Source organism: Leuciscus leuciscus (genome assembly GCF_965113295.1).
Source record: "Leuciscus leuciscus genome assembly, chromosome: 10".
Lineage (NCBI taxonomy): Eukaryota > Metazoa > Chordata > Actinopteri > Cypriniformes > Leuciscidae > Leuciscus > Leuciscus leuciscus.
In genome coordinates, this window is record NC_138734.1 from 13,208,700 (window position 1) to 13,220,186 (window position 11,487).

Genomic DNA, 11,487 nt, shown 5'->3' on the forward strand with positions numbered 1-11,487 from the left:
ACTGTAGGCGCACATTACTAACACGCTCATTAATAACAAAAAACAATATTTCGCCATTGACTTTAGACCAGGTTTCAGTTGGTCAATGGCGCAGTCTATTTCTGTTGCCTCAAAATAGCAACGCGCCAACAATTCACCAGAACACACCTCGTTTTCAGACCAGCACGCCCATGGGCACACAAATGGGCGCAAATACATTTGTTATTTAAACAATGTGGCCTAGGACGTGAACATGATAACTGCGTCGGACTGAAACTAGCAAAAAACACTTGCGTTGCGCTTGGCGCTGAATTGCGCCAGGTGTAAGATAGGGCCCTATCAGAGCAATGGGTCTGCGAGCTCACTAATATCATGCAACCCATAAACAGCACATATCAGAGTGTGAGACTTAATAACCCATTGAGGCTAATATTTCTCCTGCTGCTAAATCACAAACAGCAGCATTTAATTCACTTCTAAAGAGCCTGATCCTGTCAGATATACCTCTGCCAAGTTAAATCAGTGCTGATGTGAGTGTGTTTTCAAGCTGTCTGTCTGCCTGGGCATCTCTCTCTCTCTTTCTCATCGTACTGATTGCCTGATGCAGTGGTGAGCAAACTTAAGTGAATTGCACATCTTCAATCTTCTCCAATCACTTAAGGCTGCAGCGCAGAGATGGCCATCCATCATCTGTGGCCTGAAACATCTGGTGGATCAGCAGCGTGGGACCCACAACTAAATAATAGTAAAATATATGATAGCACTCAGGCAAAAGAGATCCACCAGCACTAGAAAAGCAAAATTCTGGGCCAAAGCTCTGCACTGGACCAATTCAAAATCATCCTTGTTCTGCTGATAAATTATGTTCAATATCATATAGTGGCTCCAAAATGTATTTGGACACTTAAGGAACAGTTTGTATCTTAATATATGGTTCTCATAGAATAAACCAAAGGGCATCTGCAAACTATTATACTGCATCAGAGCTTTCTGAGAGCTAACGTCAGTTTTCTGAGCAATTTTTTATTTATTTTTTGCTGTGACTTTTAGGCAGCTGGTCAAAAGGTAATTTTTTTTACTGAAATTCACACAGGTGCATTTATATTAACTAGGAACATGATCTACTTACATTTGACAACAAAGTGTCACTATATTTGCCACATTCCTTTTGAGCAGTGCATTGTTTAATTATTCACCATCAATCACTGAATCCTTTTTTTATTTTTTATCTTAACCCTTTCCCAATAAATTCAGTTAATTGATATTTCCATCCAAATGCTCTGACCACTAACAAATCACAGAAATTTATAATAAGAAACAAACAACGAGTTTTATCGTGTGAGAGACATGAGTTGTTGATCACCTCCACTGACTGTCATTGTTTTATAGATCTCTGTGCGAGCACAGGCCCATACAAGGTTTCTTGTCCACATGGCACTAGGACTACAGTGGCTTATTACTAAATGCTTGACCTGCTTCCAACCCCTTTTACAAGGTGCAGAGAAGCTATCGGCTGATAGCTCACTCCTCATTTAATGATGGCAGCAGCATAGTAGATTAATTTTTCTATAGAAAAGGAATGAATACACCTGACATGAAGCAAACAAGATGTCATTTAGTAAAAAATAAATAAAAATAAAAATAGGGAAAGGTGATATTCAGCTGATGTTGGACGATTAAACAACTTTTACTGTATATGTGAGTTGAATATTTTGTATGTTTGACAGCTGTTCTGCAATGAGAAATACCAATGAATTGAGTTCCAATGAATTATATATATATATATATATATATATATACATTTTCACTTGATTTCATAGATATGCTTGAAGTATCCTTCAGGATAATTGTATTGCTCTTTCATAGCTTGCATAGTCATATTTCATGAAAGTTACTTCTCCTACAATTCCCTAAATAAAAATAAATAGAAATGAAATAAAAACAAATCAGACAATAGAATTTAATCCGTCACGGGTGGCTGTATCTAACCTAACCCTAACCAAAGTACTTATACCAAAACTAAATGAGGGAACTAATGAGATAATGTCTGAACACCAGGTGAATAAGGGCCCTATTTTAACGATCTAAGCACATGGTCTAAAGCGCACGGCGCAATCGCGGATTCGCTATTTACATGGCGGAATTTGCCATCTAGGGGACAAAGTGTACGCGCGTTGTGGACCTAAATGGAAAAAAAATGAAAAAAGTGGACCTAATGTGGAAATAAATAAATGCTATTACCTTGCAATTTTGAGGCAACTGAAATAGACTGTGCCATTGACCAACAGAAACCTGGTCTAAAGTCAATGGCGCAGATTATTTCAGTTGCCTCAAAATAGCAACGGCCAACAATGCGCCTGAACATACCTCGTTTTCAGACCATGGGCGCACAAATGGGAGCAAATGCATTTCCTATTTAAACAACGTGGCGCAGAGCGTGACAATGATAACTGTGTTGGGCTGAAACTAGCAAAAAACACTTGCGCCAGGTGAATGAAAGGGCCCAATATGATTAGACAGACTGGGAAAACTGGGTCATAGGAAAACAGGGAAAAAACATAATGAAACATAACATAACTAACATAATCACTGTGACGGACAGACTTAGGGTGTACTCACACTAGCCAGTTTGAACCGTGCCCGAGTGCGTTTGGCCACCAAAGCGCGGTTCGTTTGACTAGTGTGAGTGCTCCGAACCGTGCCCGGGCGCGGCTCGATTAGCCGGCCCTGGCCCGCTTGGAAGAGGTGGGCCAGAGCACGGTTCAGTTGGACTCGGGCGCGGTTCGCATGCAGTGTGAGCGCTAACCGTGCTGGACTCCATTGTGTTCAGTGAGAGTGCCGCTCTTCCTGTTTATCCCGAAACCGTCGCACCATAATGAAGTAAGCGTGCTCCGGCACGAATGCTGAAACCCTATGTGAGTGCAGGCCAGAGGGGGAGTGGGGAGGGGGGACAATCGTACTCGGGCCCGGTTCATGGCAACCGAGTACACCCTTACAGTCTTTACGATAGCGTGCACTATGTACAGGTCCTAGATCACTTATTTTTAAAACTCACAAGTTTTTGTCTACTGAAATGGAGTTTTATCAACTGAACAACTGGCATGTTGTTAAACAAAGGTACAACTACATCTACACACTGTTTGTACACACTTCACCTCAAAGTTTCATCTTCATTCCAGTCAACATGTATATGATGATACCCTGACTAGCTACTGTATATTTGACAGTTTGGGGTCTGAATACAACCCTGATTTGTGTGATTTTGTTATTTTCTAATGATTCAATTAAAATAATCGTCTAAAATCTAAATATATGTATAATATTACATTTGTGCAAAGAACCATGCTGTCTAAATTTTGAGGAATATTATATTTTATTCATTTTTTTCACATTTTTTAAAAAGGGAGAAAATTCATGAATTAAGAAGGCTACAGGCTAAATGTGAGACTTTATGTTTCTCTATCTTTCATGGTCTTGGGCTTCCCTATAGTAGGCGAAAAACAGTATGTGACAAAAAGAATTATGTCGAATTCACCTACTCATAAAAGAGTAGGCAAAAAGTACAGATGACCAACTACTTCCGGAGAGATTCTGAAGTGTGCATACGATGGACACTTTACTGTCCCATCAGGCCACAGGAGAGGATTTATGAATGGCAGTGAAGTGAAGCAACTGACGCTGTAGGTCTCACGATAATGACAACATGGTGAATGTAGTACGTCCAGATTACTTTCATAATACCAAGGGGGTAATCCAGCAACCGGAAAGCGTACCTTCAATGGGGGCAGCCATTGGCTAGCAAGCCATCACCTGCTGTTAGCATGCCATTGACTCCCATTCATTTTGTCGTCACTTTGAAAGCGAATAACTTTACATCTGATGCGTTTAAAGACTCCATTTGTCCATTGTTTATTTCTAAAGAAACACAACAATGTATAAAAGGCTCCATTACCTTATATCTTACGTTATGGCCCCGTAGAAGCCGTTTTTGTAAAAATAGGCTAATGATTACATCATAACCAAGCGACTCTCTGTCGCACAGTAGATAAATTACCGTATAGACAGAAGGAGAAGCTCCCAGGCAATCGGGGAGACGTGGAGGCATAAAGTCCGAAAAAGTCAAGGGAGAAGCCCATAGAGAGTCATAAAGTTGCTCCTGCTCCTAGCTCATGGACAGCTCCTACTCAAGCTCTCCGTCTCTGCAAGATTCGGAAGGAAATTATTCAGATTTCTCTTGGCACAGCTACTAAAAAACTTACAACTGTCAGACAGGTTGCTCACGTCACATCTACGTTGTCAACCTCAGTTTGAGTCTGCGCAGTACGGTCAGCCATCAGGAAGTGAGTGCTTCTAATTGACTTCACTTTTCTCCGTTGAAGTCTATGGGGTCGCTGTGTCCATTTCTTATACTGTCTATGCATACTACACACATTCATACTTTTTAGCAGTCGTGAAAAAGTTCCTTGTTCAAAATAAGTACTCAAAAAAAAAAAAAGATGGTTCTTTAAAGGTTCTTTACAAGTAGTAACAGTTTTATTTAGTACTGTATCATCCTGAAGAACCCTTTATATGCTGAAAAGGTACTTTGTGTTAGAGTTTATTGTTCTTTATTTGTTATTTTTATTACATCATAATATTTCTTTATTATTGTTTTTCAAATCTGTAACTGTCAAAGCCTCCTCATTACTGATTTTCTGAAGCTCAGCTATACAACTACACAAATTGTCAACATACTCTCAACAGGTAAATTATTTCTTTCTTAAAATGTCTATAAATTATAACTTGAAAAATTGTAACAGTAATTTCCAATCATGTCTTTTTTCTCTTTTTAGTTTAACAGAACATGTAGGTGTGAGCAGCTCTGTTCAGTTAAGCATACTCATCTTCTCTTCTCCACAAAGTAAGTAACAGAGATATGGAATTTATGATCCATATTTTTTTATTATGACTTTATGCCTAAACATACCCAGTCACAAAAAGCATTAAAGCTACACCATGAATTTAAATCCCTTTTTCCTTTTAACGTGTTAAGCCTGGAACACACCAAGCCGACGGTCGGCCGTCGGGCAGTTTCCGTGCGTCGGCCGACTAAATCTTCTCAGTGTGTTCCGCACCGTCGGCTGAAATTGGTCCTCGTCGGCTTTGTAACGGCCGATTCGACATGTTGAATCGGCGTCGGGCCGTCGGTGAAAGAGGGAACTCTGATTGGCTGTTCAGCTTAGTGACCGAGTCAGTGCACGAGAATAATAGCAAAATAGCGGGCAAAGTCAAAACGGTACAGATAGAAGGCTGTTCTAATGATATGTCATCTTATCTGAGTGTTCCTTGGCGAATATTTCAATATTAACACGAGAGGAGTGGAATAAAGACAGTGTTTAGCAGGATTGATATTCAAAACGGTAAGCACGCACTGCTTTGTTTACGGTTTGTGTAACTGCAGCCGGCAGCGCCGGTTTCCCTTTTTGAATGACGAATATAGACGAATATATCTGCAGAAATAGACAGCTGTCTCATTTACACGCAGGCGCAGAACACGCATTCTAGCTGACAGTCAGCTGTAGTTCTCTCGGTGTGTTCAAGTGCAGCTTTTTACCCCGACGCGAGGCGACAACACAGTCGGCTTTCATCAGCGCTAGTTCGTCGGCGTCGGCTTGGTGTGTTCCAGGCTTTAAAGGGCTCATTCTGTCCATTTTTGCTAATTTTGGCCTTCATGAACAGAATTGGTTTTACATAATCAAATGAAAGTGACACAATGTAACTCTAAACTCAATTGTTTATTCCAGATGCTGTCACGTACCATAACCTCATCATCTGCAGAGAGAAACTGCCACTCAGAATACACGCATAATGAAGGACATATAGACATCATAGGGGATTGTGAAGATATTTCACTGGAACTTGTTCTTCATTACATCTATATCGTGTTCAATGTCAATTGTTATTTAGTAATGTATTCAGCTAACTACTGTTGTTAGAGCACTGCCATTTTTGTAACAATCTGCCATGTCAATAAAATATAAAAGTACCTAATTGACACAACATGCTGTTTTTTTTTTGTTTTGTTTTTATGTAAACCCCAAATAGAGGCAACAAGATATAAGACCAGGCAGATAGAGGGCTATAGTAATAGTAATATTATTAAAATGAAGATACTAATTTTAATGAAAACTGATGAGCGAGTACAGCATTATCTGTATCTGTATCTGTATCTGTTAACCATATGAATTATCTGTATCTGTATCTGTACTCGGACTGGGCGGGGCCTAACCCGGAAGTGGGCGGGATTTAACCCGGAAGTGGGTCGTGTTGTCTTGAAATGGGCGGGGCTTTAACCGGTATGTTATTTTAAGCATGCAATTGATATGAGTTGATCAGAAATTGTTATATTTATTGCTGATTAGAAAACTATTTACATGACAGCATCAGCATTGAGCTTCAAATCAATGGTTTTGATCACGATAACAAACGAACTATATACAGAACAAGTTTTGCAACAATAAATACAACACATGCGGTTGCAATTATGAAGTAAAATGTAATGAACCAGAGTTTTCATCTCATCTAGGGCTGGGTGATATGGACCAAAAGTCATATCCCGATATATTTATGCTGAATATCGATATACGATATATATCCCGATATTTTTTCCGCAAAGTGAGAGCAAATGTTCAGTCAAAGTCAAAGCCAAATATGACGTCACAAGTAGTTTTATTGAAACCGGCTCTTTCAGTGAACAGTTGCAAAATCAAATGAATAAATAATAAACAGGTTTCTTCACCTTAGGGCTGCACGATTATGACAAAAATCATAATTGCCGATTATTCCCTTGGAATTGTAATTGCGATTTATTAATTATGATTATGAAATTTTACATTGAATATATATAAAAAAATTGTGTAAACGTGTTATAATTTGCCTATATATAGAGAGAGAATATTATTAGGCAAATTATATAAAAAAATTGTGTAAACATGTGTTATAATTTGCCTATATATAGAGAGAGAATATTATTAGGCAAATTATAACACGTTTACACAAAATTTGTTAACACACACACAAGTACTGTCCCCCTTTACTTAACATAAATTGTAAGAATATGACTAATAGTAAAGACTAGTACTAATAAATAAACATTAGGCCTATGCTAAAGCTATTAAATAGCAGTCCCAAACTAGTTTTTGTTAATACAATGTTGGTATGAGCCATACAGTCATTTAAAAATATAAAAAATAACACAAAGAAAAATAGTGGCATTTTGGGGTTATTAAGGAAACGACAGTTACCATGGTGAATACACAATACTAACAAGAACTGTTAATGAAACATGGAAACTGCTCCTGGTGAATAGAATGAAAATCAGACCTGCATTACTTTTATTTCGTGTAATTTACAACGTAACGGCGTTGCATGCTCGTAGTTTCTTTTGCACTTTATATACAGTGAGGCGATACACAGCGCGCGCCGCCGCATTTGCGCGTGCAATTGAGTGTGCGCTACGACTACAGTATAACGGCTGACAGGACAAGAAAGTCTGTTTTTCTGAGGTGAAAGACTTTATTTCATGTTATACTACAGGGCCATTGAATGCTTGAATCTGATTGGTTGACGAACGTTCTAAGGTGTGCATTATTTTCAGGGAAACGCACGGCTAAAGTAGTTCCAGGCAGGTCTTGACCGCATTACAGTTCCATATCACTTCGCGTAGTCAACTGTAATAACGGAAAATAGGATACAATTCATAACAAGAAAAAGCATTTCGCCCCATGCGCTTGATCTGCAATTTTCAATGTCTAGCTTCACAATCAATAGAAACATGTTGTTTAATTTGAATAAATAAACTATAAAGTCCTATCTATAATCAATAGAAAATTAAACTGAATATAGGCTAATAAATGGATAGTCCTGCAGCACGGATTTTTATTGCAGATAATTTAACAAATAAATAATTATTGATAGGCCTACTTGTTAAAAGGGCTTTGGGTTTCACTTATTTGGCTAGTCTACTGTCATCTGTCAATAATAGAAAAAAAAAAAGAATTAACGAATTAATTAAAACGAATTGAATTAATTAATTAATAATAATATTGACGCACATGCTTTTCTGTCTCATTATTGCAACATCTCTCTCTAATAACTGCATAAAGCCGGGAACACACTTTAAGGCCGGTTATGAATGTAATTTGATACTTATGACTGATCATGCCCAAACCTGTTCAGCGCATTCAGTCTGTGTTCAAAGTCGGTGTTTAAAATCTGCTGCAGTCGATGAAAACAGTCAGAGAATGTGTCAGCGAGTCGTGTGTCCCCAGCATTTGTCTGCTATCAGCGGCTCAAACCTCCGTTACTAACTCTGAAATTACGTTTTGGAATTAGCAACGGAGGCATGGGATTAGATGCGTAAGAAATTAGTCCTACATACAAGAGCGTTTTTATGACAAAAACTTTACAAACGTCTTGAAATACATAATCTGAACAATGTTTCGAGGTGTGGTAACTGTAGTATAAGCGGAATAATTGACTTCAGGCCGTTGAATTATTAGAAAAATAATGCACACCCGAGGTGTAACGGCCACTCCGCTTCGCGTCGTGACCGCATTACCACCTCGGGTGTGCATTATTTTTCTAATAATTCAACGGCCTGTCGTCAATTATTCCTTACTTAACATAACATGCTCTAAACACGCACGCAAAGTGGAAAAGGAGGAGCGGGGGCGCGGGGAGCAGTGAGCTCCGGGTCAGAAGCTGCTTGGAGCAAGGATCATAGCGCAAATTTGAACTATATCGATATCGATATGGTCTAATTCCATATCGCATTTAAAAAATATATTGATATATTCTTTATATCGATATATCGCCCAGCCCTAATCTCAAGTCAACATAACTTTTTTTTTTATTTAATTTTTTATCCGAGCACAGATATTGACTCGTATTACTCGTATAATACTTGTACTCGGCAAAAGTGCTTTATCCGTACCGGATACTCGTTTCAGCCGAGTATCCGGCTCAACTCAAAGGGTTATTTATAAAACCATTAAGGTCCACATTCAAAGCATGGTTCTTTATGGAACCTTATAAAAAGGTTTTCCTATTGTTACGAGCTGAAGAACAGTACCCTAATTTGGTACTGTTTAGAATCATACCTACTCAAGAGAATATGCAATGTCAGATACAGCCCTGGGGACGGTTGCATAAACCACTAAGGCTATTCTTACAAGTTAGTCATCACATTTTATTTCTTTATGACTGTTCATAACTTTTTATAGGCCTGGGCTCTATATGGAAGCCATCATGTTTGAGAGAACTAAAACACCACTTCAAAATAGTCTTCTCCATCATCAACTTCCTTCAGAAATGAAGTGTTGTAGATGCATCATCATCTTCTTCAGTGTATCTGTGTCCAGGTGAGACAGGGGTTGGGTTTCCAGCTTCTCCTATGAATGGCTCGAATGGACAACATTCTATAATAGTGAAATTTAAAACTGACTAAAAATCATGCCATCACCTTGAATCGGTGGATAATATTTCAGGCATGCAAATGAACAACGTCTCATTGATTAGTGTAGGTGAGCACCAAGCCATGCAGGTCAGCGGTCTCTATGACAATGGCATTCACCTCATTATGTTGACTTGTTTGGAAGGAGCTAGGCAGCCATCTGGTTTAGGCTGGCAGGTCTGCAACGTCCTTTTTAGTCAAATAAATTATAGGATTAAACATGACAGATTGCCTGGATTCATGTTAAAGGTGGTGTGTGCAATTTTTCAATGCTAAATCATTTTCTATGATAAATTATTTTATCCAGTCCGGATTTAACAGAGAACTATAAATAAGTAAAGAATTTCTGAAGAGTGTTCTGTGGCACAATCGGACTAAAGTTTGGATTGCTAAGTAGTCTGACGTGTCAACTTCTGCAAGCATCACTATAAAACCCCAAGCCTAAGAATTAAACTTTGGCACAAAACTGGTCCCTTGCCATTTGACCTAAAACCCAGAACCCACTGTTTTAAAGGGTTGGTTAAAGATGGTATGTAAAGTTTATTCTATGGAGATGGTAAAATATAATATAAAAAAATAGATATTTAAGAATATATGTATGTGTGTGTGTTTATTTTTCAACACAACTCGTACACTAATTTAAAAAAAATGCTAAACTTAATAAATACATTTGCATATACATTAATGCATGATATTGTCACAGATGGCTGTGCTAGTCACAACTTGCATGACAAAGGAGATTAAGCTAATTAAAGTATTTTAATAATGAATGCAACTCTGGAGAACACAAACATCAAACAGAGATGATTCAGGACAAGGAACTAAGGATAACTCAGGGATTATAAACACAAGAGGCAATCAGAGTACAAACAGAACAGGTGTGGGAAACTAATTAAACAACGAGACCAATTTAGTGAACTATGGAAATCTGAATTGACGTCTGACTGAGGCCCTGTCCACACAGCTATTTTCAAAACCACAGCTTTTTCTATGCAGTTTGGCCATTCGTCCACACGCAAACGCAGTATCAGGTCACTGAAACCAAACCTTTTTTAAAAATCCTGCCAGGATGAAGATTTTCATAAACTCCGGTTGCAGTGTTGTCGTGTGACTGATGAAACTAGAGATTTTGGCTTGTGACGTCGCAGTGCGTGCTGTTATCTCATTTGTTTGATGTCAGATTGTGCACCGCTATCTCCTTTGTTTACATAAGGTGAGTCTGTGCAATGGCGGACATAGCCAAAATATTGCTCTTAATAATTGTGCTGCAACAGGGCTTATAACATGTATACAGATACATGCACAGTTCTCCAATTATATTGTGGAACAGAGGCGTCAAAATGCAATACTACGCAGGTCACTGCTTATGACAACATGTTGGCTGAATCCAAATAGGCCGTTATTTGAGGGGACAGCCATTTGTAGTTGTGTCCGAAACCATAGTGGACGTTTTTGAGTGCACTTATTCAATCCCACATTGCCCTGCAATAACGAGTCTACAACCGATATACAACGGCTGTCCGAATTCGCTCACTCCTTTTCATTCACTACTTCAAGGGAACAGTATTAGTTGACTAACGCGGGGAATAGTGAATGAGGGTTTAGGGGGCGATTTCGGATTCAGCCGTTGTTAGCCTACCGGAACCAGTATAACCCTTTTCAGTCTTCTGATTGGCCAACATGGCTTTACGGTTAGGGTTATATCGCCACCTGTTGGTTCGGCATGCTCTGGACAGTGTTTCATAGCGTGTTTTTGCGTTTTCGTGTGGGCAGAGATTTTTTTAATAAATCGTGATTGAGGACAATTTTTTTTTAAACGAAGGAGGAAAAACTCTGTTTATAAAAATACTGTGTACGTGTGGACTAGACCTGAGGCTGATCCGGAAGGATGGGGGAGCAAGGAGGACTGCTAGGGCTGACAGACCACGGTGGAGTCGAGGGAGCGCAAACCCGGGGCAGAGCCGACGGGCCAACAGGCCGAGGTGGAGACAGGAGGTGAAGCCGGGGAATCCTCA

At 39.1% G+C, this 11,487-nt stretch overlaps 1 long non-coding RNA gene across 1 annotated transcript; it reads left to right on the forward strand.

Moving 5' to 3' along the window:
* The first annotated feature begins 6,156 nt into the window (after window positions 1-6,156).
* Window positions 6,157-7,542, forward strand: LOC309507888. Its single transcript, XR_014209284.1, has 3 exons — window positions 6,157-6,464; window positions 6,529-6,875; window positions 6,983-7,542. It is a non-coding gene; the product is annotated as an uncharacterized lncRNA (long non-coding RNA).
* The last annotated feature ends 3,945 nt before the right edge of the window (window positions 7,543-11,487 follow it).